A 21,886-nucleotide genomic window follows, 5' to 3' on the forward strand; every position below is an offset into this window, starting at 1 on the left:
AGCTGTATAAATACTCACTACCCCAGCAACGGCAAGAGAGAAGGGTGGAAAAAAATAGGTTAGTTAAAAGTTCAAACAAAGAGTGAGAAAACAAAACGGAAATGAATTCCCTTAGCCCTTTCAGCGACTGTAATGAACGTTCAAGGACATAACGTTCCAGGTTTTCAGCATAATATTGAAAGGCACTTTTGACGTGACAATGGATTCTATTAAAATTATAATGCTCCGAGTATCTATTTAATTAATTACCTCTAAACTTCCTGGAGCTCTTCCCTACTCACAGTGAACTCGTGTGGCATGTTGAATCATGTTAATTTTCTCCAGAGAAAGGGTGTAAAATATGTCCCAACAAAACAGATGGCACTTTAAGTCGAACCATTCACTCAATGGAATAAATTGGCATCTATAATATAATGTTGGGAATCCAGGCCCACCATGCCGCACAGATTTGTAACTGTAAGATGGGCTATGCCATCAGCGAGTGACGCTTTGCTCGGGGACCTGACTGTGCAAACCCTAGAAAGGCCTCCTTCTTGACTGAGCAAACAGCGGTCCTCCCAGAATATAATTTAGCCACTTTGTCTTATCCTGAGATAAGGCCCCGTAACACTGTCCCCAAAAGGAATAATCACAATTTCACAAGTTGGTGGAGCCCTGACAGTCCGGAACAGGGGCCTTCTAGGCTTCAACAGCATGGCCGTTTCTGCCAGGCAGGCTTCTCACCCACCAGATTGGTAGTCAGATTTCAAATACACAGTAAGAATCACTTGATTTATAGCCTCTTTTGACCAACGATAGAGCCAGTTCCTACACTTAAAAATAAGTGTTCCTATTGTTCGAGGAAATTTATTTTTTTCCAAAAGAGAAAGTTATTTGGGCAAGAGAAAAATAAGGTTATTTGTTGAGTTAAAAGAGCCCAGTGGAGTTATAAATACATATGCACACTGCATAGATAATCTCCACAGAGCTTCACTTCTTTAAACTTCTCGACGGTCTCTCTACACTCATAATAAATCCTGGCCAAGCCTAATTAAATTGGGGTTCAGGATCACTAGTATTTTATCTTTTACCGAACTTTTAACAGCCGCTTCATTATTCACTAGAGTGGGTGGAATACACATACAAATAGCAGGGAATAATGACATATTTATTATCTTCTTTCTGGTAGAATATTTTTACACGGTCATCACATTTTTTATCCCCAAATTAGAGTTGTATTTACTATTTAGTTCCACACTGAACAAATAGGATATCATGAGTATCTGTTGACAGATTGAAACTTAAATAAAATATTTTGAAGGATTTATATATATATATATACATACATATATAATATATAATATTTATAAAAACATAAATATATATAAATCCTTCAAAATATTTTATTAAAATATTAAAATATATATGTATATTTTAAAAATATGAAGGGCTATACACAGACTTCTCACAGCACAAGAATTAAGTAGGTACCTTTATAAAGAAGGCAAGGCTTAAACATATCAAATGACTAAGAAAATTATAAATCTTACACTTCCCAATTCCATGCTAAGCATATACATAGCATGTTAAATATACTTGATTCTTTTTGACTTCTCTATAATATTTGGTAATGTTAACAACTTCGTATAGCTATATGTTTATCTAGAAATGATCACATTTGCTTAGAAGTATTTGTGGAAGTGAGGCTCCCTCCATTAGAGAAAACATCATTCTCATGGGGTGGTAGCTTTTTTCTTCCAATATCCATATACCAAGGTGTCAGAAATAGAACATATGGGCTATAAAAATTTATTGAATGTTTGATTAATTAGCGACTAGGCATATTAATGAATGAATTTCCTGTTTTCTGAAATGCTTTCCGTGTTGTGGCTTCTAGGAGGATGTATTTCCATTCGATCAATAACACAGCATTTATTAGATATCTTCTATGTGCCAGGTACTCATGAGTATCACAAATATACCAGAGAACAAGAAAGACGAGCTCCTCAAGGAGCTTTATCTCGGAGGGAAATGCAAATATTAACAAATAATAGTGTAATAAACGCCACAAATATGGAAACATGGCATGCAATGAAACTTTATTACAGGAAATCATAAACCTACCCTGGGGGTCTGGCAAAGGCTTTCCTAAGGGAATGGGATGTTAGCTGGGACTTGAAGAATGAGGAAGTGTTAGGCAGGTGAAGTATGGGACGAAGACAGAAGCGAAAAGGGAATTTGGCAGAGGGATCGGAAAGTTCGAAGGACTCAACTCATCTCTCTTTTTTCAATGATTTTTTCCTATTCTATTTAAGCCTTCTAATGGTGGGTATTTCCAAAAATCTTGGTCCCCCAGAAAAATAATCCCTATGGAGCACTTCAGTTATCTCCGGCAGCCTGATGACTATCAAATAGGCGATCTTGGTTTTGATGCGTTGTGCTCGGAGCTACAGGAGATACGAAAGACAAGTAAATAAATACACCTTGTGGAAGGTACAACAACCTTGCCGGGGGGGAAAACCTCAGAGAGAGGGTACACATTTAAGATAGACAGATAAAAGATTGAGAGACAGAGACAGAAAAGTGGAGAGAAAATGGAAACACTGTCAATGGCAGATAAAGGTAGCGTTCAACCTGCTTTGTGTGGCATCATAAATTATGTGTGTAGTAATTTCCCCAGTTTCTAGCACAGTGTGTTACTCTCAGTAGTCATTTAATATGTTCCTGGACACTGCTACCATATGTGCATGGAAGGAAACGTATTACCTGGAGTCTGGTGACATGGTTCCATTCTTGATGCAGGTGAGCTCGACATTTAAAGGCTCTGGGCCTTTGTGTCCTCAGATATAAAAAATGTGAGGGCAGCATTCAAATACTGCCATGGAATAAATTTCCCAGTATCCTTCCAGAAACAGAATTCAGTTGTTCCTTGTGAAATAATATATTTTTAAGTTTATTTACTTATTTATATATTTACTTAGAGAGCACGAGCAGGGGATGGGCAGAGAGAGAGAGGGAGAGAGATTATTCCAAGCAGGCTATGCCCTGTCAGCACAGAGCCTGCCTCAGGGCTTGATCCCACGAACCGTGAGATCATGACCCGAGCAGAAACCAAGAGTTAGACCCTTGCCCGACTGATCCACCCAGGCACCTCTGAAATAATGTTCATTCTAAATAACGAATAGATTTTTGTCAAGAGATGTTAACATTTATTTTCACACATTCTATTTTTCCTTAGAGGACTATGGTGAATTGAATCTCTTCCATGATCTCTGCTTTGCCCGACCTGTTGGCTTCATGCTCATGCTTCGCAGATTCCCTTTCTCCACTTGGGGTGGGGAGACACATCCTTACTGATAGCTCCCAACAATTCACTTTCAGTCTTTAGCTTCTAAGTGGAGACTTACTCTGATTCCCTGGATGCCAAGCTCCAAAACTTTAGGGAGAGGACTCACTGGCCCAGCCTGGGTTAGGTATCCAGGTGAGGCCTCCCGAGTGTGATCAGGGTGGCTCATATAAGACCAGAAGAGTCGGCCTCTTTGTTACCAAAAGAGCTGGAGTGGAGGTGGTGTTAATGAGCCAACAATAAAGAGGAATATGCTAGCAAGACATAGATATCTAAACCTTATTTATTCCAGAATCAATTTGGGTATGTCTGTGAAAACATATTTTTATTCATCTATTTATTTTTATTTTTAAATGTTTCTTTATTTATATATTTTGAGGGTGGGGGAAGGGGTAGAGAGAGAAGGGGAGAGTGAGTCCCAAGCAGGCTCTGTGCTGTCAGCGTAGAGTCTGGAAAACATATTTATTTATTAATTTTTAATTTTTTTTAACATTTATTTATTATTTTTGGGAGACAGAGACAGAGCATGGGCAGGGGAGGGGCAGAGAGAGAGAGGGAGACACAGAATCCAAAGCAGGCTCCAGGCTCCGAGCTGTCAGCATGGAGCTCAATGTGGGGCTCAAACTCATGGACCGTGAGATCATGACCTGAGCTGAAGTCGGATGATGCCCAACCAACTGAGCCACCCAGGCCCTCCCCAAAATTTTTTAATGTTTTCTTTACTTTTGAGAGAGAGAGAGAGAGAGAGAGAGAGAGAGAATGAGCAGAGGGTCAGAGAGAGAGGGAGGCACCGAACCCGAACAGAGCCCGACACAGGGCTCAAACTCGTGAACCATGAGATCATGACCTGAGCTTAAGGCAGATGCTTAACAGACTGAGCCAGGTAGGCACCCCTCTGGAAAACATATATATTTTTTTAAGTTTATTTATTTTTATTTTGAGAGACAGAGAGAGAGTGAGTGAGTGAGCATGAGGAGGGGAGGGGCAGAGAGGGAGAGAATCCTAAGCAGGCTCCATACTGTCAGCACAGAGCCTATCATGGGGCCTGAACCCACAAACCATGAGATCATGGACTTAAAACCAAGAGTCGGATGCTTAACTGACTAAGCCACCCAGGTGCCCTGGAAAACATATTTTCTAAAATAATGTAATTCTATTGTAGGCTGTCATCAATTGGTAACTGAGTTCCTGAAGGCCTAGAGAGAATGCCTAACCTAGTGCTTTGCATGTAGTATATGATCAATACATATATCTTGAATTAAGTTGATTAAAGTAGCCATCTGTCTAAGATGCTACGTAAAACTGATTAGGCAGACATAGTTCTGAACGTCTGAAACTTATCCTCTATCAGGGACAAGATTAGCACCAAACAACAACAACAACAACAACAACAACAACAACAACAAAACCAAAAAATGAAAGAAAAAATAGCATAGTGGAAAAAGTGTTAGATCCAGAGAAAGAGGACTTAATTTGGTATCTGAATCATATATTTTCTATTTTGTTGGTTTTTTTTTGGGCAAATTTCTTAATTGTTCTGAGCCTCAGTTTTAACATCTTTGAAATTAAACAAAATTATTTATGTCTTGGAGGCCTGACAACTCAAGAGAGAACTCTTTGTAAGCAGGAAGTCACTACACAGATTTGTAGGATATCAGTATTCATGCAGCAGATTGAACCAGCGGAGAAATACCTCCTCAAGCTTCCTCCCCTTTGTCAGTAGGTCCTTTTCAGAGTTCTTTTCAGAAGCTTAGAAAACAACCATGAAAACTAATGTTTGTGTTCTTTAAAAAAAATAATTGAAATAGGCTATAAGGTCAGAGTTAAAAACAAATCTCCAACCAAAGAAAACAAAGCAGTGCTTTTCTAGAATAAATGAGACCATTTAGTACAAAGGCTATGACAATCCCATGTTAATTGAGAAAATACTTTCTTTCTCTATATGGGATTGGACTATTGCCTTCTTCCACTCAGATTGCCATAACAAAATGCCATAGACCAAGAGGCTTAAGTCATGGAAATTTAATTTCTCACAGTTCTAGATGTTGGGAAGTCCAAGATCCATATGCAGGCCAATTTGGCTTCTGGCGAGAGCTCTCTTCCTGGTTTGCTGAAGGCCACCTTCTTGATGTGTCCCCACATGGCAATGAGAGAGTGAGCTCTCTGGTGTCTCTTTTTATAAGGCCATGTATCCCACTGGATTAAGGAGCCACCCTTATGACCTCACAACCTGAATAACTTCCTTACTCTAAATACAGTCACACTGGGCTGGGGGCGGGGGGCGGGGAGCAGGCTTCAACATGAGTCTTTGAGAGACATGATTCAGTTCACAGCACCTATGTAGTGTGAAAATGTTAGAGTTTTAAGTACATGTGCTTACTCTAAGGAGGACATAATAAAATTTGAAAATTGGGAGACCTATAGCTCACATTGGCAAGAATATTAAAAAGAAGCTGAGACTGGAGGGTCGCATTCCTTCTTTCCAGTAGTATTGGAGGCCACTTTCACCTTAGCTGTTTAAATACAATGGGTGTCATTGTCCACTCGGCAAAAGCCTTCTTGGGAGACTTCAAGCCTGCTTGGTTTACTCTTGGGCATGGCATGGGGCAAAGGGAAGAATGATTCACAAGAAGAGGTTTCTTTCTGTAGAAGGAGGTAACGGCTTCCCCAAGGGAAAATGATTGGAAATTCAAACAGAAAGATTAAGGAGATAATTAAGGTGACACAATCCTGAGGATGGGAGGAGGGGGGCATTTGGAACTGGAAGAGTAGGATTCATACTTGACCTGCCTTTACTTTGGAACTGCAAGAAGTCCGACTTAGCTAGAGCTTTAACCTTTTTCTTCCTATTGCAGTTCACTCTTGAAATTGAACTCTTCAGTAGAGCAACTCACATATACTGAAGGCTGATGTTCCATCAGCACACAATGTTATGGTCATAGTAGTTGTTAAAATACTTAAGTTCTTCCTTATTTCTTATTATGCTTCCCTGAGGTCCCTTAACTGTTCCTTTGCCTACCAACCCACCACTCTAGACTCATCCCTAGGACCACTGATGTCTTCAGGACACAACAAGTAGACAGTTAACTGCCGGCACATCAGGAGGCCTCCAGGACCCTACTCTAGCAATAAATACTGTCATCCTTTCTTACAGATTCATGCCTCTGCAGAGCCAGTTGATAAATATTTTGAATGTCACTATCTTGTACATAGACAAACCATTGGCCCAATCTTGGAGATTCAGAAAGGCAAGATGGAAGGACAATTTGGGGGAAAAGGGACCCTCATCTCTTTGCAAGGTCTGCTGGTGATGGACAATACCTTATCAGACAGGCTGCTGCTATTAGGTCACGGTTACATCTGTTTTCAGTGGATCAGTTCCAGTGAAAGTGGGAGCCGGAAGAAAGACAAAAACTAAACAACACTCCAGAGAGGACTGACACAAGAAAGATCACCTTTTGTTTACTCCTTAAATTAGAGGGTGGAAAGAAGGATAATGCTGGTTTATATTAGATAATGCTAGATGGAGACATAGGCACCCAAATGTCTATGTGGACAGTTTGCTCTTATGAGTCAACATGGAGTTGAGTGGTGGGGTGAACAGATTTCTGGTTTTGCTTTCCTAAGGCTCTATTTTCCAGTATCCAAATTTTCAATACAGTAGACAAAGGAATACTTGCTCAGGTTTAAGTAGCCTCCACCCATAAGAACCCTTATAGACAAGTTGCCCAAAAGTTCTAACTTGACATCAGAGTGATTAGGACCAGTATCTTAAACATATATTGATTTAAATAGTTAATTAAAACTTGAGAGATATAAATAAGTTGTCCAGATTATTGTGGTGAGCAGAAGCTATTGCATTGCTTTGAATCACTAAAATTTGCTCAGTGTTTTAATTATATATATTTACTCTTTTCTCTTTATCTGAAGTATACATACTTAAGAATCAAATAATGGGGGCCCTTGGGTGCCTCAGTTGGTTGAGCAGCCAACTCTTGATTTTGGCTCAGGTCATGATCCTAGGGTTGTGGGGTTGAGCCTTGTGTTGTGTTCTGCTCTGAGCTAAGGAGCCTGGCTGAAATTCACTCTCTTTCCCTCTGCCCCTTTCCCCTGCTTGCATTCTATCCAAAGGATACAGGAGTGCTGATTCATAGGGGCACATGCACCCCAATGTTTATACCAATACTATCAACAATAGCCAAATTATGGGAAGAGCCCAAATGTCCATCAACTGATGAATGGATAAGGAAGATGTGGTATATATATACATACATACATATATATATGTATATATATGTATGTATGTATATATATATACATACATACATATATATACATATATAATGGAATACTACTTGGTGATGAAAAATAATGAAATCTTGCCATTTGCAATGAGATGGATGGAACTAGTGTGTATTATGCTAAGTGAAATAAGTTAGAGAAAGACAGATATGTGTTTTCACTCATATGTGGAATTTGAGAAACTTAACAGAAGACCATGGGGGAAGGGAAGGAAAAATAAGTTATAAATAGAGAGGGAGGAAAACCATAAGAGACTCTTAAATACAGAGAACAAATTGAGGGTTGATTCGGGGGGGGGGTGCTGGAGGGGCAGGGAAAACGGGTGCTGGGCATTGAGGAAAGCACTTGTTGGGATGAGCACTGGGTGTTGTATGTAAGTGATGTGTCACGGGAATCTATTTCCGAAGCCAAGACTACTGTATACACTGTATTTTAGCTAATTTGACATGAAGTTATGAAAAATAAAAAAAATCAAATAATGGTATATCTGGAAGGAAACTAGAGTTTATTTATTCCGGCTTTCTAATTCTAGAGATGGGCAAACCAAAGTCAAAGTGCTTTAAAAACCACTTTTCCCAAAACCAGATCCAGTGCTGTTTCTACAATTGCACCTATGCCAAGAGCAACACGTGGGTATTTCTATGACTGTTTAGATTAAGAAATAATAGGCTATATGAACAGCACCATGCAATTTTACAAAGTCAGGGGCATCATTCACTTGGTACATGAAGAAGGTTGATTTAAAATGGATTTATTTTTATTTAAAAATGTATTTATTTATTTTGAGAGAGAGAGAGAGAGAGAGAGAGAGCGCGAGCAAGGGAGGGGCAGAGAAAGAGGGAGAGAGAGAGAGAATCCCAAGCAAGCTCTGTACTGTCAGCACAGAGCTTGATGCTGTGCCCATGAACTGTGAGATCATGACCTGAGCCAAAGTCAAGAGTCGGACACTCAACCGACTGAGTCACCTAGCGGCCCCTATAATTGACTTATTAAAAATATCTGTTGAGTACCCATTATGTGCTGGGCATTGCGGTAGGCCCCATGCATATTCACCTTGGTAAGTCATGTATATACAGTATGAACCACGTGAAGACGGTGTCAGGACAAAGATAACATCTTAGATGGGACTAGAACTCACATTCCTGTGTTTAGTAATTCGTGCTAGCTGGGGCTAGTCGAACATGAAACTCTTACCTTCAGAACTGTGGTTACCATGCTTGGGTATCATCCTATCCTGCAATTCATGGCTCTTTATCTACTGCATGATTTCCCAAGGATCTGGGGAGAAAAAGTTCTCTGAACTTATGGGGTTTACAAAAAGTGTTATACAGAGAAAAAGCGTTACAGGGGAAAGAGGCATTTAGCAGGTAATTAAACATACGAGTATTTAATTACTGTTGTAATTATTCTACAAAACACAGGGACAAATAAAGCTTTTACACTACTCAAAGTAAAAGTAGGTCTAGAAGTTGAATAAGTCCTAAGCTAACTTCCACAAGGAGAGTAATAATTATGTTCATTTATCAATGTCAGACACTTCATGTAAATCATCTTGAATCCTCATGGCAATTCTGAAAAGTAAATATCTCCCCATCCTACAGGTGAGAAAGGAGTTCAAAGAGTCTAACTAACTTCTTAATGCTTTTCAGCTAATAATGCCAGGGCTGGAATCTGAACGCCGTCTCTCCAACAGCTGAACATGGGCTCTCCAGCATCCGGTTTCTTCTGGGGGCAGGACTCATGCAGTGACAGGAAAGTTGGGAACTTGTTCTCTCGCCCGTAAGATATGATTGCTTTTAGCTTAGATTTTCAAGATTAGGTGATCCTGAAGCTCAAATACGTTTGTATTAGTTAACTGACGTTCAAGTTAGAAAAATGTTCTCTCCTTTTCACTTTTAAAACCCACACCTCTTGATAGGCTAAGCACGGCACTGGTGGGAGTCGTTATGGAAAAAAACTTGGCAATTCCTTTCGTCCGTTTACTAGTTATAAAGCATTTTTTCCACATCTCCCCCCAAAGCCAGAATCTCCTGTGTTGCGTTGTTAAAAGAACCGTTCTTCTACTGAGCTGAACTGCTTTTCTCCTGTCAAGCACACCCGCCTCCGTAACAGGAATCCAGTTGCTTGGCTTTGTTTTTCCACGACTCTCAGCTGGTCCCAGCGTTGCTAATTGCAAGTGAGAGTTGAACCCACTCATTGTTGCATGAACCACCTAGTAGCCCGCCACAGAGAACAAAGATGTAGTTTTAGAAGTAACCATATAATTGAACGCTTCCTAAACTATGATCATCAAGCAGCACGGAGAAGCTGTTTTTCCCAAAGTAAAGGAAATAAAGGCAGGGCTAACAGGCTACATATTTGTATTGTGATCAAATATACAACACAACACTAGCCATTTTAACCATCATTGAGGTGTAATCAGTAGCATTAGGTAATTCACAACCTTATGCAACCACATTCACCACCACCACCATCCATTTCCAGAAGTTTTCCATACCCCCAAACTAAATGCTGTACCTAGTTGAAATATTTTTTGATGTTTATTTTATTTTTTTTTGAGAGAGAGAGAGAGAGCGCGCGAGAGCGACAGAGTGTGAGTGGATGAGGGGTAGAGAGAGAGGGAGACACAGGGTCTGAAGCAGGCTCCAGGCTCTAGAGCCCGACGACAGGCTGTAATTCACAAACTGTGATTCGGGTGCTTAACCCACCGAGCCACCCAGGCGCCCCAATGCTGTACCTATTTAAAGAAATAACCCCTCCTAAGCTCGTGGCCACCACCATTCTATTTTCTATGAATTTCACTGCTCGACATACCTCATGTAAGTGGAATCATACAGTGTTAGCCTTTTTGTGTTTGGCACAAAAAGACGTGAAATAGTTCCTCACTCTTTTTCCATATTTATTATGTGCTTCGGTGATAATACTTTGGCTACCTTGGGTTAAATAAAATATATTATTAAAATTAATTTTACCTGTTTGTTTTACGTATTTAATGTGGCTCCTAGAAAAGGTAAAATTATATATATGACCCACATCCTGTTCTTATTAGACAGCACTGATACAGAGTCTTCTAGAAAAACTGTCCTCAGGTTTTCTTTACCGACTTACCCATTCTATCGTTATTATATTCTGTTAACAGGAGACAGAGAGACTTATCCAAAGGAGTTACTTTCTAATTGTGAAACATCAGGGAGGCAAGGGGAGGCAGTATTTTGAATGTCAGAAAGCCCTTATCTGAAAGGTTTACAATTTAGGAGACTGCATCCTCTTACTTAATCGTGAGGCTGTCATAATATTCCTTGCCTTCCAAATGGGCAATCATTAAGAAGAATGTGCAGGCCTTCCTCTTTTATGTTTCCCTCCTGTGTTTGCATTAGCCCTCTTCACTGGGAACTTCCTGGTCGCAGGGACTCACTTTAATTATTAGAAGATGTTTTTTAAGGTCCTGTTAGGCATTTGTTTAAAAGGTCTCCAGGTAAAAAGTACGCAGCATGGACACCGACTACTGTTTTGGTTGATTAGCCTCTTGCAAAAATAATACCAGTTCTTAAAAGAGCAAAAGGAAACACCTGGACCGTCTATTCAAATCAACTCTATGGACAGGGCCTGGACTCCTGCTGTCTCTCCTCAGCTCACACAATGCTCTCTCTGCCTCTAGAACAGAAGCCCCAAGGGTAAACAAGGTCAGGCCTTGAAGCTACGTCACTAAAAGAAATTGTAAGTCATAATTACTTAGGTAGGCAGAATATTACTTATACTTTTTTCTACTTCAGCTATTTTAATGCAGAATCTTATTACTCTAAGGTGTTAGGGTTTTACCTCACCAGCTACTTTATCTGACTGTGTCGTTGTTGGCAGCTTAAATTCAGCCCCAAAGAACCCTTTCCATTACCAGGGGCCATGTCTGTTCTGTTTGGTTTTACCGGAGAGGTAGGCTATTTAAAAAAAGGCTTCCTAGATATTTTGGGCACTTTTTATTTAAATATAAAGTTTTCTTCACAGACATATGCAGGTTGCAGCATCGTTGTCCAGAATGCAAGACCCTCAAGGGCTTACAGTGGAAACTTCCTGCTTATGCTGCTTTGAGGTGAAATTTCCCTTGTGGGCGAAGGGAGGGACTATAGATCTACCGTGGTGATTCTATTTAAAGGGACTTCTATTTTGAAAAAGTCTAAAGGTGGGGGGAAAAGGAGTGGGGCTAATGGCCAGAGTAGGTGACTAGAGCACAGGGGGAGACAGGTGAGTGGCAAGGAGAAAGGGAGAGTCAACAGGAAAAGGAGGTGGGGAGGAGTGGCAGGTAACATAAGAGGAGGAGAAAGAGGGGAGAGATGGAAAAACAGCTAGAATGTGGAGGAAAAGACAGGAAAGGGAAGGAGTAATTGAAAAGGTGAAGGAGAGACAGAAGGAAGAAGCAGAGGAGGGAAAAGCTAGGGACTGAGGGTTATAAAGGCGGAAAGTCAGGCTTCCTTTGGTTTTATGTTTTATGGTTTTTATGTTTTATGCTTATGGTTTTCCAAAGCACGGGGTTTTATTTAAGAAAAAGACTCACAAAGGTGAAACGATAACAGTATCATATAGGTATTTATTATTTCAGTATTGTTGCCAAAATGTCGTATAGGCTTTTTTGATTATCAAATGATTAATACTTGTTCCTTTCTTGGAAATATGCAGTAGCTATGAACTGCCTCACATCTCTCAGGGTGTAAACAATGTCACATTTTTCTTGCTTCTTTGCTTGAGTTGCGAACAGCCCCACAGGCTCCCTGCCCTCCGCCACCACAGACAGGCAGACGCACACTTGGCAAGACGTCCATCCGTTGTTTTGGTGGGATCTTTTCTCGTCTTTGTAATTTTGTGAGCGTTCCCAGATATTTAAAGAGCTCTGTTATTATTATTTTTTTAACTCCCTAGTAGGGAGGAGCTCTTGTCATTTTGGGCTCTGGCTGCCATGGCTGCTGAGGTCACTTTCGGTGCTAGTGTGAGCTGGGAGTGAGCTGGTCACCCCCCCATCACCCTGTGACCGATGCTTGGTGCCATCCCCAAGCTCTGCGCCCAACATTCAGCAGATTCTGTCTGCCAAGCGAAGCGTAGGGCTGGGGCAGCCACAAGGCCCCCTAAGCAGCCCCCAGCACGTAGTGGCATCCCCACGGCCATTCTGACACCTGTCTCCCAAGTGCTGCATCAGAGCAGGCCCTGGGCTCCATGCTCTAGGTTCCCCTAACCCTCCTTCAGACTCCACCGGCCCACCTGAGGACTGGCCACCTTTGTCTTCTCGTCTTCCCTTCCTCCAGTGAAATAAACCAAGACGCTGCATTTCATCATGCACACTTCTCCCTCATCAGTAGAACACGATGGCCCATCAGCTAGCGTTTGATTTCTTAAGAAGCTAGGTTTCAGGTTCTGGGAGCACAAAGGAGCCTGTTTACCCTTCTCACGGGTCAAGAAGGATAGTATGTAGAAACCAAATGCCTGTAACTCTTCTGGGAGGAAGAAAGTAAACTTTCTTCCCTTCCAAATTAGTCCAAAGCAGGGGAAAATACGAAGCAAAATAATTATTCAATAGGTTACCCTTCCATAGTATTTTTTGCTAAATGTACAAAAAATGTTTTTTTTAACGTTTATTTATTTTTGAGACAGAGAGAGAACATGAATGGGGGAGGGTCAGAGAGAGAGGGAGACACAGAATCTGAAACAGGCTCCAGGCTCTGAGCTGTCAGCGCAGAGCCTGACCCGGGGCTCGAAGTCACGGACCGCGAGATCATGACCTGAGCCAAAGTCGGATGCTCAACCAACTGAGCCACCCAGGTGCCCCACAAAAAAATGTTTTATATAAATTCTATTATTGAATGCTAAAAGTTCTGCAGAGGTTCCATTTTTTATTTTTTTGAATGAAAGAACTGAGGTTCAGAGATGTCAAACAGCCTGTTGAATAATCACACCAAGAGTAGGTAATAGAGTCTGGACTCAAGCTTAGATCTGACCTCAGAGTCTGTACAGCATCAGACATTAGGATGTACTTAAGTCAGGTGAAATCCGTGTAAACACTTGTTTGGAACCCCAGTCGTCCAAAGAACAGTGTTAACACAATAGGGAATAATAGGCATATAAATCAGAGGTCTAGTTAAGCTTTGATATATAAACTTATAAAACATCAAAGCCATTTCTCCTTATTCCAATTAGAAATCTCTGAGAAACCGTCTTGTTTTGAAAATAAACTTTCATCTACTTGTAGCTAAAATAACAGATAAGACCTCCAATGCTCAAAAAAGGGCCATAGGTTATGCGAAATAAACATCTAAAACAATGAAACAAAGAGTGCAAAAAAAAAACAAACCAAAAAACCCCACCTGGATAAAACAAGTAGAATGGGAAACACAGGAAAAGAGATAAAGAAAAATGAATAAACACAAAGAAAAATAGATTTTGTGTGATCAGGTCCATGGGAATATATTTGAACGCCTTGGGTAGCTTAGTAGTGAGGCTAATATACACACCTATCAGGACGTGAGCTTTCATGTTAGGAAAATTATTTTTGTTTACTGAAAGGAAAAAAGACATTCTGTTTTCCTCCGAGCTCCCAGCAGCCTCACCGGAAGCTATTTATTCGTGTGATCCAACAAAACTTGAAATGAAGTGACAACTATTAATATGCTGCCATAAATTGAACACGTCAGTGTCAAAAATGCAAATGTTCCCTGAAATGAAATTTCTCTGCCAACCTAATTCCTCACTCCCCCTGCACACGCCATTTGGTAGATCCCTAAATTAAGTACCTGTCCCTGTGGCACTTAGCACAGGCGTGGTTTTATATTGATTTGTGTGCTTATTTGATTGATAACTTCTTCCTCGCTAGATGGTTAAGTCCCAAGGTAGCAAGGATTTTATTTGGTTTTGATTCAGAATTCAAGTTCTTTCCTATAGCCAGGGTCTGGCTACAGGAGATGCTCGGTAAGTGTATTTGTATTGAATCCATTGCCTAGTGTTCCTAAAACCTAAGGCGCGTGATACTATAGGGAATTAACGCTCTCACATCCACAAGTGATTTCAGATGAAAGGGGAGGCAATGAAGGTGGGGGGAGTGGTGGAGATAAAGGAATATATTTGAGAAATAACCACTTTGCAACTGAAATAAGTTCATAAGGTTCATAGTTATAAATAACTACTTTTAGGATAAATATAGCCTATATTTAGGATATATTAGGTAGATTACATAAATATTCTTTAAAATGAAGCCCATCTGTCTGACAAAAGCAAAATACATTTTTGAGTTGTCTTGCTTTTGGCTTTTTCTTTGGCGTTGAACTTTTTATGTGATTGGCCAGATCTGCTTGATCTCCAAAGGGGGAGTTGAGAGACAGTGACGTAAATTCTCTGCATCCTTCTGAATATAGTTCTGGCATCTCCAGGTGACAGAAAATGAAGTTAAAAAACACCCACTAGAATGGCTAGAATCAAAAAGTCAGATTATAAGAAGTGTTGATGAGGATGTGGAGATATTGAAACCCTCAGACACTTCTGGTAAAAATGTAAAATGGCACAGCTGCTTTGAAAAGTCTGGTACCTTCTCAAGTAATTAAGCAGAATTATCATATGACTTCATGATTCCATTCTCAGATATATAGCCAAGAAAAATAAAAATGTATGTCCACACTACAACTTGTATACAAATGTTTATCACAGCATTATTCATAATAGCCAAAGATAGAAACCACCCGAATGTCCATCAATGGATTAACATGTAAGCAAAATGTGGTATATCCATGCAATAGAATATTACTCGACCATGAAAAGGAAAGAATTACTGACACATGCTATGCCTTGGATGAACCTTGAAGACATTATGCTAAGTGAAAGAAGCCAGACACAAAAGTCCCCATGTTATATGATTCCAGTGATAGGACATTTGAGGTACAGAAATCCTAGAGACAGAAAGTAGATTATTTCTTAGGGTTGGGTTGGGGTGGGGGGGACTGGATGGCACGATAGCTAAAAGGTATCAGGTTTGTTTCTGAGGTGATGAAAGTGTTGTAAAATAGACTGTGTGTCGTTGCCATATCCGTGAATCTACTTAAAAACCATTGAACTGTAATTCACACGCGTGAATTGTACAGCATGTGGATTACATCTCAACGAAGCTGTTTAAATAAAACAGCTGGGTATTATTTCCTCTCATCTCTGCTCAGTTGTGATGTGGGGTGAGACAGTCCAATGTCAAGAATGTGGGCTTGATGTCAATTAACTGGCAATTGGCTCCTGTTGTCCCTGAAGTTCTCTGAACCTCAGGTTCCTCATTTGTAAATTTATAAAACAGAGTAATAGCACTTCCCTTATAGAGTTTCTGGGAAGGTTCTGTATAACATATGTTAAGTACTTGGCCGGTAATACGTACACAACAGAATAACTTATAAGTGCCTATCCTTGTCTAAATGGAGGAAACAGAAATATTTACCCATACAGAGATTACAGTTCAATTAAGGAGTCTACTATCGAAGAAGAACTTTAGAATGTTTTGAAGAGAAGTTCATTCTAACCTCATGGTGAAGCAAATGTGTTCCGTGTCAAAACAACGCTCAATATCTGCGTGTTGTTTTTCACAGGTCAATCTGAACCAGATTTTTCACTTGGCATGAGGGTATTTGTCCCAGGCAAGACTTCCATGGAAAGACTTCCATGCTTCTACTTGTGCAAACGCGTTCTCTTCTGCATTGTTCATAATCGTGAATAACTGGAAATACCCTAAGCATCCAAAAGTAGGGGAGGTTAAGTTAATTATCCTCTTTATGTGATTTATCCTCTTTATCGTGATTATGCATTTTGCAGAAATTTCTGTAGAGTTTCATGGAAGGATAGAAAAAACGAACAAGATAGTATTAAGAGAAAAAAATAGAACATTAATATACATAAATACACATATAACAAATATTCTGCAGCCTTCTAAAAAGTATATATTGCCAGATTTAAAAAAAAAAGTTTGGGAAGGAAGCTAATATCAAATACTTGCGGTTTTATTGTGTTGGTGAGACTATGGCTGCTTCTTATTTTAAATATTTTACATTGTTTTAAAGTTGGCTTGATAACATACAGAAACTATAACAGGTTAAAAATACCTCCTGGTGTTTGTCCTCTATTTTATGGACTCTATTCAGAGAGATAAAACAAAAGTTAATTATAAAGGAAGGTGGGCAGTATTGACGAACTCCTGGTTCTCAGGAAAGGAGCTTTCTTAAGGGTAATAGGTTATACTTGGCAAAGTACTGAAAGGACATTTTAAGGTTGATGAATGATGTCTGCAAGTCTGCTAATTAGCTGTGTCCCCATGAACAAGCCATTTAACCTCTAAAGATCTCGATTCCCTCGTTTGTAAAATAAAAGACTAAAAAAAAGAAGAGACGCATTTTTGACATACAGAGATGTCGAAGTTGGTGGCTTGAGTAGAAAGCTGTCATCTTCAATTCTCAGGGGAAACGTGTGTCTTATAAAACTATGTGATCTGTATTGCATACCGAGGAAACACAGCTCAGAGTCCTGTGACCAGGGACGCAACAGACATGAGGGGACCCTGCAAGCTATTTTCCCCACTTTTTAAAGGACTGCTACTTCTTGTCCTCTATCTTGGGGACACTATTAAGAGAGACTTAAAAAAAGTTTAATGTAAAGGCAGGTGAACAGTAGACCCCCCCAAAGGACATCATGAAGAAATAATTCTGTGACATAATATTGTACATAATTTTTTAATAATAAAAGGCACTTACTAAATACATTTACCTAAATGTGACACTGTATTAGGTTGAATTTGGCGGATTCCCTCTCCTCTCCTAATCTACAACGTAAGGAATTTAAGGCATCATCGAGACACATGGATTTAAAGGGCAGAAAGGCCAATAAACAAAAATCAAATAGGCACATATATGTAAAATTAACTTGCGGACACTCAAACAGTAGGAGAAAATACAAAGGTATCCTGGCAGGGAGAAGGGGTCTTGTATACAATAAGGTAGGCAGCCATGGTTTATGTGAGAGATATTGAAAGACTGCTCTTTTGTCATCCCCTGATAATACTTTCTGAGCAAATATGGAAGGGTTCTATTAAAAATGCATATGTCTATATCCAAAAAAATTATTAAACTACTATTGGTTACTAACATACTTAACTTCAAATAATCTAACCAACCTGGCTGGCCTGTCAAAACACAGAAGCATCCTTATATCCTCTGGTTATTGGATATGGTGGGGGGGGGGGGAGGCGGGACTCAACAAAGTTAGAGATTCTGACAGAGGATGAGAGATGAAGTTCACAGGGCAAAATAAAGGAGAAAGATTCCATATGAGATACACACACTTTAACCCTGGCAAGAGATCGCAAGCACAGAAGAACAATTTTTTTTTTTCACATCATCAGGGATATTTGACATCTCCTGGAACCCAGATGTGAAAGTGGTCATGTAAACTTGGCATCTGGTCTAGGAGGAGAGGCCACGTACTTTCTGTTGTAGATGGGAAGGAAAATGTAGAGGTCCTCTTTACTACTAACTCTGAGCTCAGACAAGACAACTTGGAAATGAGACAGAGTTCGTCTGTAATCTATGTCTCAGAGTTAATTAAGGGGATGAAAGGGGACTGTGTGTTTTAATTTACAACTTTTTACTGTTCTTGTTCCGCTAGCAGCATCTTTCCGTGGACAGGACCACCTTCTATGAATTCCAAAGCTTCAGAACTAAGCTTGTAAGGATTTATTGGCTTGTGGGGTTGGATGGCAGGTCGGGGCGGGGGGGGGGGGGAGGCAGGGGGGAGAGGGTGAGGAGGGGAGGGGGAGCAGGTGGCATCAGTCATTCAAAACTGGATGCCTGCTAGGCCACAGATTGGGAAGCAGAAAGGTGAAATCCTTACTTCACTCTCCTCCGACGCTGCTCCCCTGGGGCTCCACGGGGCTCTTCCAGGGGCTCCTCTCCAGTCCTTCCCTTCCTGTGCACACCTAGGTCCTCCCATGCCCCCACCTCCACGCCCCACGCCCCTGCCCCCAGCTATGTTCTCGCATTCTGTACTTGTTCTCCGCCCAGAGGCTGACAACCCCGTTGGCATTTATCTTTTTGGGACTGGACGCCCCTGCTAGCCTTCCTGCTCTTCCTTAGAAGGATTTCTTAGGATGCTTACACTTATCCTTAGGGGTTTATTTCGTTTCTACTTTCCTGTCTAAAATGGCTTTACCAGTTCCCATGGTCTCTCATGCAATCCTGAACAGTGGCACTAGGGGGCAGTAAAGAAGCCTGTGTCCCTTTTAACGTTGGATAACCCTCTACCAACTAGGTTCCCTATAGCAGATATTCTATAATACGTCAAAAAAAAAAAAAAAATTAACAGAATACTGCAAAAGTTTTGGTAATTCATGGGATAACCACATATTTAGGTTATACTATGGTCTAGTCACAGAAAATGTGACTTTATAAAACACAAGACCTGGCATTTTAAGAGAAACCCTGTGAATCTTGGTGATAGATTCTAAAAATGTTCCTCATGCCAAGGAAAAGGCTATTCTTCACAGTTAATACATAATTCTAGTTGAATAGTGATGAAAAAATAGCCGTTTTGATTGAATTTTTAATGTCATTTTGTCATTGTTTAAAAACACCATCAGCAGGAGGGGAGACAGGCAAGACATCATGCTGGAGAAAGAATAATCACTGTTTAAATTAAATTTAAAGAAAACCAGGAAAGAAAACATACAGGGTGATTTAAATAAATGAGTACTGTTATCTCAGGCAATCACCGGTTTCATAAAATCTTTCAAGATTTAAAATGAAAATCTTTGCTTCCTTCCCTATGGATTTCTCAATCTCACAATAGTCCGGACATTTCCTGCTTTGTCAAAAGACGCCACGTAGAAGACCTTAATACAGAGGATGTGGGAACCACGGACATGAAGGCAGGAAGGGGACCCGAGTTCATTGCCAAGTTGTCCTGCAGGTGTTTCCACTGTGGCTATATGATGGACCCATGTTTGTCAACACCCTAGCATGATCTGCCAAGGAAATTATTTGTCTCCCCAAACAGAGGGTTAGGGTCCTAGAAATGAGGGACCAAGTCATATTCATGTTTATATCTTGCACATTCCCTATATCTCATTCCAAATCTTCTCCAAGCCCAGCACCTAGTACGGTCTCTGGCATATTCTATGTACATAATAACTGTTTGGTGTGACTGAAGTGATATGAAAAAGGATATTTCTTGGACACTTTCCTAGAACATAGCCTTTTTGCTCCTTTCCTAAAAACACCCCGCATTTTCCAGCCATGTGAGTTAGATGAGAAGAAACCCACTGTCAACCCCTAAGTTAGAACCCAACTGGCTTAAGCCAATCAACAGATCCCATCCCTTTGGTCACAATGGTTGGTTAGGACATTTGTCTCAAGTCTGGCCAAAAAGGTCCAAAGAGACTCAAAACCAGGAGTTTTATTTGAATTCTCCAAGGCACAGATTTTCTTGGAATTTAACCGTGGTGTGTGTAGCTCCGTGAGATGTGGAAGCTACTTTAGGATCTCAAGATCACAGTCTATCCAAAATAGAGTCTATCTTAAGAAGGCAGTGGAGGGGCGCCTGGGTGGCTCAGTTGGTTAAGTGACTGTTTTCGGCTCAGGTCTTGATCTCATGGTTCATGAGTTTGAGCCCCGCATCAGACTCTGTGCTGACAGCTCAGAGCCTAGACCCTGCTTCGAATTCTGTGTCTCCCTGTCTCTCTGCCCTTCCCCACTCATGCTCTGTCTCTCTCAAAAATAAATAAACATTACAAAAAATTAAAAACAGAAGGCAGTGGGGCGCCTGGGTGGCTCGGTTAGTTGAGTCTCTGACTCTTGATTTTGTCTCAGGTATCCCAGGGTTGTGTGATTAAGCCCGATGTAGGGCTCTGTGCGGAGCGTGGAGCCTGTTTGGAATTCTCTGTCTCTCTCTCTCTCTCTCTCTCTCTGTCGTTACGTCTGTGTCTCTCTCTGCCTCTCTCCAGCACTCATTCACTCTCTCAAATAAATACATAAATAAATAAGATTATCTTTTAAAAAATGAAGGCAGAACAAAGAAATTGAGAGAAAGAAATTGGGTGCAGTTCACATTTTTTAAGTGACCGAGGCTTCCCCAAAGCCTAGTGTCCCCATAAGGAAGCTCTGCTTAGGCCTCGCTGCTCCCTAGATCCTGGAATTGGATTCTTCCCTGAGTGTCTTGTATTGATTCACATGTCATCCGTTTCCAGAAGGGTCCTCTCCCTGAGATGGAATAATACCATGCCCTCTCATCTTGTTGGAACCTTTCTAATAAGTGGGTCCCAAGCTGTTTGCTTTCTCTGGCTACGCACTGAAAATCTATTTGCATGTGACTACTCAGCTTTTATCATTTTCTCCATTATCGACGTACCAAAAGCCCATCCATAGAAACATACAAAATTGATCTCTTGAGCACTGCAAAACTTAAAAAACAAAAACAACAACAAAAACCAGAAGAAATACCCTGAGTTTGTTTTGCATTGGCGCATTTTAGTAATTTGACAATTTAGTTTTGGAGACAATTCTATGATGGCCCCATACCGCTCTCCAGAATGACACATATTTGAGTAATGCTGTTTATGGAAGAAGTAATTATGTTTTAGGTAAACCTTTTATAGCTATTATAGCCCTGCTCTGTATTTATAGATCAGCTGATGACTAATACTAGCAAAACTGAAGAGAAGATCCAGTCACTTCTCTAAGCTTTACACGAACAGGAACAAAGAAATATATCATTTATTTGATATTTATTTAACTAACATGCTGATACCTCAAGAAATAACCAAGTCCTTTTCCAACTCTTACCTGTTTTACTCCATTTGCACAGGTGGGTAAATCTGTTTTCGTCAATTAAGATAGGAATGTTGTCTTCATTAAACTAGAGGGTGCACTGTGCCAGCCAGTACTGTGTGGATTCTGGGTGCGGGTTGAAGCCGTCCACGAGTTCATTGTAAGCTGAGCAACCAAATATAAGACTTCTCAGGAGGGGCGAACACTCAAGAATCTTTAGGTGATCTCTTAGGTGACTGTAATCCTCCTCTTTAAGGGAGCATCTGAATGAAAATGAGAATTGGAAATAGCCATGAATTTGGTAGTGCCTAAACCAGCCCCTTTCACATGAGCTTGTAAACATTATCTCTAAACCAGCTCACCAGTTTCTATGCGTTTGCTTTCTCTCTGGACTCCACACCATGCACTCTATGTCTAGGCGAGCTTTCCTTCTTGTGGTTTA

This window comes from Panthera pardus, unplaced genomic scaffold, assembly GCF_024362965.1.
Source record: "Panthera pardus isolate Hobbes unplaced genomic scaffold, ASM2436296v1 HiC_scaffold_8, whole genome shotgun sequence".
Taxonomy (NCBI): domain Eukaryota; kingdom Metazoa; phylum Chordata; class Mammalia; order Carnivora; family Felidae; genus Panthera; species Panthera pardus.